Below are 6,937 nucleotides of genomic sequence, written 5' to 3' on the forward strand. Positions count from 1 at the left end.
TAAGAGATTCTAATGAGCCACCAGGGTTGAGAACTACTGGTCCAGCAGTGGGATTGATGTACCACCTCCTTTCCCCAGACAGCAGGGCATCCTGCCTCAGAGCCTATAGATATGAAAGGAATCCCACTCCTTTATTGCCTACCTTATGATTCTTCCTGGAACTGGGAAAGCATGTCCTGTGACTGACTGAGACCTTCATTCTTGGTGGTTTTGGGTGGTCCCTTGAATGGGGTTGGAGGAGGATCTCGGAATGGCCAATCTCCTGTTTTTCATTGCAGGGATTCCCAAGCCTCCCCACCGAGATACTATACCTATGGCTATATATAAGTTGGTGGTAACAGCATACTACATGTCACTATGGGATGTCATGCCCTACTTGGAGGAGGTAAGCATTTCCTGGATGTAAAAGCATGGGATAGCCTTTGGACAGAAGAGCGAGGAGTGCAAGGCTTAGCTCAAAGAATAGGGAGTAAATTATTGGGGAGCCAAAAGCAATTCTTACTTCTTTTAATTCCTTCTCCTAATTTTTTGTTTGTTTGTTTTAGTGTCATTTATTTTAGGTGTAACTTTTAAAAGTAGCACATAGTTGGAATTTGGTTCTGGGTACAATCTGAGTTTTATCTTTCAACAGAGAAATTACCCTATTAATGATCCAGAATTATATCTGACTTAAACATTGTTTCATCATTTTAATCAAGGTTTGCACAATGCTTCCTTCTTTTGGTGAATGAACTGTATTTTCTTTCTTTCCTTTAATTTCTGTGTTTTAGAAGCAGCATTTACTTTATTCAATGCTAACTAGTGATTACTTTCAGGGTTTTGTTTTGTTTTTTGTTTTGGGGTTTTCTGTTGTTATTGTTGTTGTTAGTTTCAGAAGTAGAATTTAGTGATTCATCAGTTGCATATAACACCCAGTGCTCATTACATCAAGTGCCCTCCTTAATGCCCGTCACCCAATTATCCCTTCTCCCCCATCCCTCTCCCCTCCAGCAACCCTTTGTTTGTTTCCTAGAGTTTGACATCTCTGATGATTTGCCTCTCTCTCAATTTTCATCTTATTTTTCCTTCCCTTCCTCTATGTTCATCTGTTTTGTTTCTTAAATTCCACATACGAGTAAAATCATATGATATTTGTCTTTCTCTGACTGACTTATTTTGCTTAGTATGATACCCTCTAGTTCCAACCATGTCGTTGCAAAAGGCAAGATTTCATTCTTTTTGATGGGTGAGTAATATTTCTCTGTGTGTGTGTGTGTGTGTGTGTGTGTGTGTGTGTGTGTGTGTATCACCTCTTCTTTATCCATTCATCTGTTGATGGACATCTGGGCTCTTTCCGTAGTTTGGCTATTGTGGACATTGCTGCTATAAATATTGGGGTGCATGTGCCCCAGAGTGGTTGCACCGGTTTGCATTCACACCAACAGTGTAAGAGCATTCCCCTTTCTCCACACCCTTGCCAATATCTGTTTCCTGACTTGTTAATTTTAGCCATTCTAACTGGTGTGAGGTGGTATCTTATTGTGGTTTTGATTTGTATTTCCATGATGCCAAGTGATGTTGAGCATTTTTTCATATGTCTTTTAGCCATTTGTATGTCTTCTTTGGAGAAATGTCTGTTCATGTTTTCTGTCCATTTCTTGATTGGATTATTTGTTCTTTGGGTGTTGAGTTTGATAAGTTCTTTATAGATTTTGGATATTAGCCCTTTATCTGATAAGACATTTGCAAATATCTTCTCCCATTCCATAGGTTTTACAATTTAGAATAAGAAATCTAGAATAAGAATTCAGGAATATTCAGAAAATTTAAATATAAAGAAACAGTGTAAATATTCTAGGATACTGGGAAAATTTCCTTTCAGTAGCATAGCAAAAAGAGATCCCTTGCCTTCTGAAGATGGTTAGAATGAAGGCACACTGGCTAGATCTAGGGCAATGATTTTTAAACTTTTAGTTTAGTAGAGGGACTCTTTCTTCAAACTCACTTCACATGTTCAGTACATAAAGCATGCACTGCTTAATCGGGGTGGTGGTTCTGAGGCTCTGTACTTGCATCCTAAGGGTCAGTCATCCTTTCTCTAGGGTGGCACGTATTCGGATGGCCCATGTGCCACTTCTGACTTACATGTAGGGTTTGAAGGAACATAGTTTGAAAACCACTGGTATAGAGGAAATCCTGCGTATTTACACAATACTTAGTAAACATTAATGTTTGGGGAGCTGTATTATCAAGGTGTTGTTTGGGGGGATCTTCTAGTCTAACAGGGAGGAGAGGTGAGTAGAGATTAGGGGGCCGTAGGTTCCATGGTAAAGAAATGAAGGCAGCCCGGCATTGTCAAGGGAACATACTGTTGTGCTAAAGAGATTAAGTTCTGGAGTCAAGACTGGGTTTGAATCTTTGCTCCAATATTTACCCTGGGGCAGTCATTTAACTTCATTGTAAGTTTCCTTATCTGGAAAATGAAGCTAATAATTGTATTTACCTCATAGGATTGTGGTGTGGATTAAGCCCCTAATATTTGAAACTGACACATGTAAGTGCTAGCTACTGTGTTATTATTTAGAGATATGGTCAGCATGCTGGACAGTCACGGGATCCAATATTATATCCCAGTTGAGGTGATTTTGAGATCCAGTGGATGAATAGAGCTTAATGAGATGAACAGTGGAGTAGGATGGGGGAGGGAAAGGAATTTGAGACATAGTGAAAACCATTTGTAAAGACAAGGAAGGAAATGCATGTTTAGGGAACTGCAAATAAGACTGCAATGAAAAGTGTTTGTGAGGGAGTGCCAAGTAAGGCACCAGACACCACATGTCAGAGGGCCTTTGTGGTTTTGTTTTAAATGTTTTCTTACGGAATTTTGAAGACATGAACAAATGGCACAGAGAAAAGTAGTGAACCCCTATGTGCTCAACATGCAGCCTCAACTTTATTAATATATGACTAATACTGTTTCATTTATACCCCTACCTTCTCTTCCTCTACTCTTTTTAAGATTATTTTAAAGCAGATCCCAGACATCATACAATTTTAGCTATAAATAGTTTAATATGTATCTGAAACTATAAGAACTCTTTTAAAAATGCAACTACAAAATCATTATCGACCTTGATGATGATGATGATGATGATGATGATGATAGTACTACTACTAATAATCCTTTAAAGTCAGTGATTTCCTGGGAAATATTTAGTAACAGACTCTCTAGAAGAAAAAACTCTGATTAGTAGTGTTTGCCGATTCCTGCGGTATAAGTACTCCCACTATGGCTAATTCCAAGGCTCTGGCATGACAACACCGCGTACAGAGACAAAATACAGGGTTGGGTAGAGATGTGCACAGTTGGCACTCATGAGCTGGTACAGACTGGCTGTGGCACCCCACTGCTGAAAATCATAAAATATCCAGTGTTCAGATTTTCTCACCTGTCTCATAACATTTTTAGCACTGATTTGTTAATACCAAGATCCAAATCAGGTTAGTCACACATTGCATTTAGTTGATATGTCTCTTAAATCTCTTTTAATCTAAAGATTTCTTTCCTTTTTATTACATTTATTTGTTGAAGAAGCAGGATTATTTGTACTATAGAATCCCCTACATTCTGGGCTTTGCTAATTAGATCCCCATGTATCTGGGAATATGTCTTTATACTCCCCACATTTTCAGTAAACTGATCTAGATGCTTGATGGGCTTTAAGTTGGGTGCTTTTTAAAAAAATTGTTTGCAAGTATATTTCATAGGTGGTGCTGTTATATTTTTTTATGCATTATATCTCAGGCACATAATGGCTGGTCATTTCTGTTTTCATAATTTATCAGTGGGTTCAGGAGTAGTTAGCCCAGTCTATCCATTATCAATTTTCCCATCAATCTTTTACCTAATGGTTTTAGCAGTCATTGACAATTATTACCTATATCCAGTATTTCATTAAGGCTTTTAAAATAGTATCATTCTTATTCAGTCATTCCTTCTTCATTTATACACTTGAAGTTCTTCTATGCAGAACTTTCCTTTTCTGTTGTCTTGTCACCTTAATGTACAGTTTGTAAAGAAAAGTTAGGACAAAATTTCAAGTATTTTCTTTTATCAGATAATGAATTTATTCCTGGATATCTTGCAAAGGTGGCCAATGAGTTGTTTTGTTGTTGTTGTCTTTATTTGATTATAAACTCATGATTTTTAAAATTTTTATTTTCAGTTGAAGTATAGTTGACATATAATATTATATAAGTTTCAGGTGTACAAGATACTGATTTGAAAATTATATACATTACAAAATGCTCGGCACACTAAGCATAGTTACTGTCTGTCACCATACAAAGTTATTACAGTATTGCTGACTACATTCCCTATGTTGTACTTTTCATCCCTGTGATTTATTTATTTTATACTTGGAATTTTGTACCTCTTAATGCCCTTCATCTATTTTCCTCAGCCCCTCCACCCCCTGCCATCTGGTAACCACCAATTTGTTCTTTGTATTTATGAGTCTGTTTCTGTTTGTTTGCTTTGTTTTTCAGATTTCATATATAAGTGAAATAACATGGTATTTGTCTTTCTCTGTCTGACTTATTTCACTTAGCATAATACTCTCTAGGTCCATCCATGTTGTTGTGAATGACAAGATTTTATTCTTTTTATGGCTGAGTAATAGTCCATTATATATATATACCACATCTTCTTTAGTCATTCATCTATCAGTGAACACTTATGTTGCTTCCATATCTTAACTATTATAAATAATGTTACAGTACCTTAGGGGCACATATATCTTTTCAAAGTAGTGTTTTTATTTCCTGCAGGTAAATACCCAGTGGTGGAATTATTGGGTCATATGGTATTTCTATTTTTTATTTTTTGAGGAACCTCCATACTGTTTTCCACACTGGCTGCACCAAATTACATTCCCACCAACAGTGCATGAGGGATCCTTTTTCACCACATCCTCACCAACACTTGCTATTTCTTATCTTTTGGATACTAGCCATTCTGACTGCTGTGAGGTGACATCTCATTGTGGTTTTCATTTGCAATTCCCTGGTGATTAATGAAGTTTAGCATCTTTTCATTTGTCTATTGGCCATCTGTATTTCTTCTTCAGAAAAATGTCTGTTTAGATCCTCTGCCTATTTTTCAATTGAATTATTTTGTTTTGATGATGATTATGCAGGTTCTTTATATATTTGGGGTATTAACCCCTTATCAGATATATCATTTGCAAGTATCTTCTCCCAATCAGTAGGTTGTCTTCTCATTTTTTTTGAGGGTTTCCTTTTCTATATTTTAGTTTGATATAGTCCCAATCATTTATTTTTCCTTTTGCTTCCCTTGCCTGGGGAGACAGATCCAGAGAAATATTGCTAAGGCTGATGTCCAAGAATTTACAGCCTGTTTTCTTTTAGGAGTGTTATAATTTCGGGTCCAACATTTAGGTACTGAACCAATATAGTTTGAGTTTATTTTTGTGTATGGTATAAGAAAGTGGTCCAGTTTCATTCTTTTCCATGTAGCTGTCCAGTTTCCTCAACATTATTTATTGAAGAGACTCTTCCCCATTGTATATTCTTGCCTCTTTTGTCATAGATTAATTGCAAGGCTGGCTCTCTCCTCCCCAGTGCAGGGGTTGCTTTGGAGGGGCACTGGTGTAGGCCAGGGCTGCCCAGCAGGTGTGGGGGGGCAGTTATTACTCTGGGGGGGGACTCTGGTCTCTAGACTCTAGCTGTGGGTGCCTGCCAGAGCTGGTCCATAGGAGAATGCCAGCGTGGATCAAGCCATGCTAGCAAGGTAGATGGATAATGTTAGAAATGGCTCCACAAGAGTTGGGCTAGTTAGGCTATAGCAGGGTAAGAAAAATGGCTCCTACCAGCACTTCCATTCCAGGGGAAAGCTCCTCCAGATCCCTGCCCCTCAGGCACATGTCCTAAAACCAGACAGTAAATCTCCTTTATGTATAACCTACATGCTTTTCAAACTGCTGCCTCTGTGCTGGGTCTTGGACCAAGTGATACAGCATTCTGGCTCTATAAGGGTAGACACTTGGTTTCCTATAGATCTTTGATTCTTCTGCAATTAGGCCCTGCTGATTTTCAAAGCCACACTTCTTCCTGGTACAAGTCTCTAGGACCAGGGGTGTCTGATATAGGGTTTGATCCCCTCCCTCGTCAGGGATGACCTCCAGGCCTGGAATCTTCTTTCTGCTTGTGAGTTGCTGTGCTGGGGGTTTGAATTCATTGCCTCTTGCCGCTATCAATGTGGCCTTCTTTTATGTTTCTAGCTGTGGAACGTCAGTTTTGGCAGTCTTCATGTCATTTTCCGAGCGAGGTGCACAGTGTGCAGTTGTAGCCTTGAAGGGTCTGTGGGAGGAGGTAAGGTCAGAATCCTTTTCTGACACTGTCTTCCCAAGATCCTCCTGAAAACTCACACTTTTTTTTAAACACATGTAACATGTTTCAACCCCGTTGCAGTCATTCCTTTTGATATTCAAATTGTCCTGTCTCCTTTAAGTTGGCCCCTCTGTCCTCTCGTCCTCTTGACATGAGTCCAGTAGCTTTTGATATCTTCTTTGTCCTCCAGAATGCTTCAGGCTGTGTGACTCCACACAGGCAGTCTGAAAGGCTGTGTGTGTGTGTTTTAAAAATTTTACTTATTTATTTGAGAGAGAGAGAGCAAGCATGAGTGGGGGAGGGGTACAGGGAGAAGCAGGCTCCCTACTGAGCAGGGAGCCTGCTGCAGGGCTCAATCCCAGGACCTTGGGACCATGACCTGAACCAAAGGCAGATGCTTAACCGACTGAACCATCCAGTGCCTCAGGCCATGTTTTTATGCTAAGAGATTTGAACATTTCCCTGAAAGTTGTGGGAAGCTATTTTAAAGCATGGCTTGGGAATCAGATGACCAGCTTTGCATTTCAGAAGGATTTCTTTGGTAGCT

This window comes from Leptonychotes weddellii, chromosome 11 (assembly GCF_054177405.1).
Source record: "Leptonychotes weddellii isolate Sample4059 chromosome 11, ASM5417740v2, whole genome shotgun sequence".
NCBI lineage: Eukaryota > Metazoa > Chordata > Mammalia > Carnivora > Phocidae > Leptonychotes > Leptonychotes weddellii.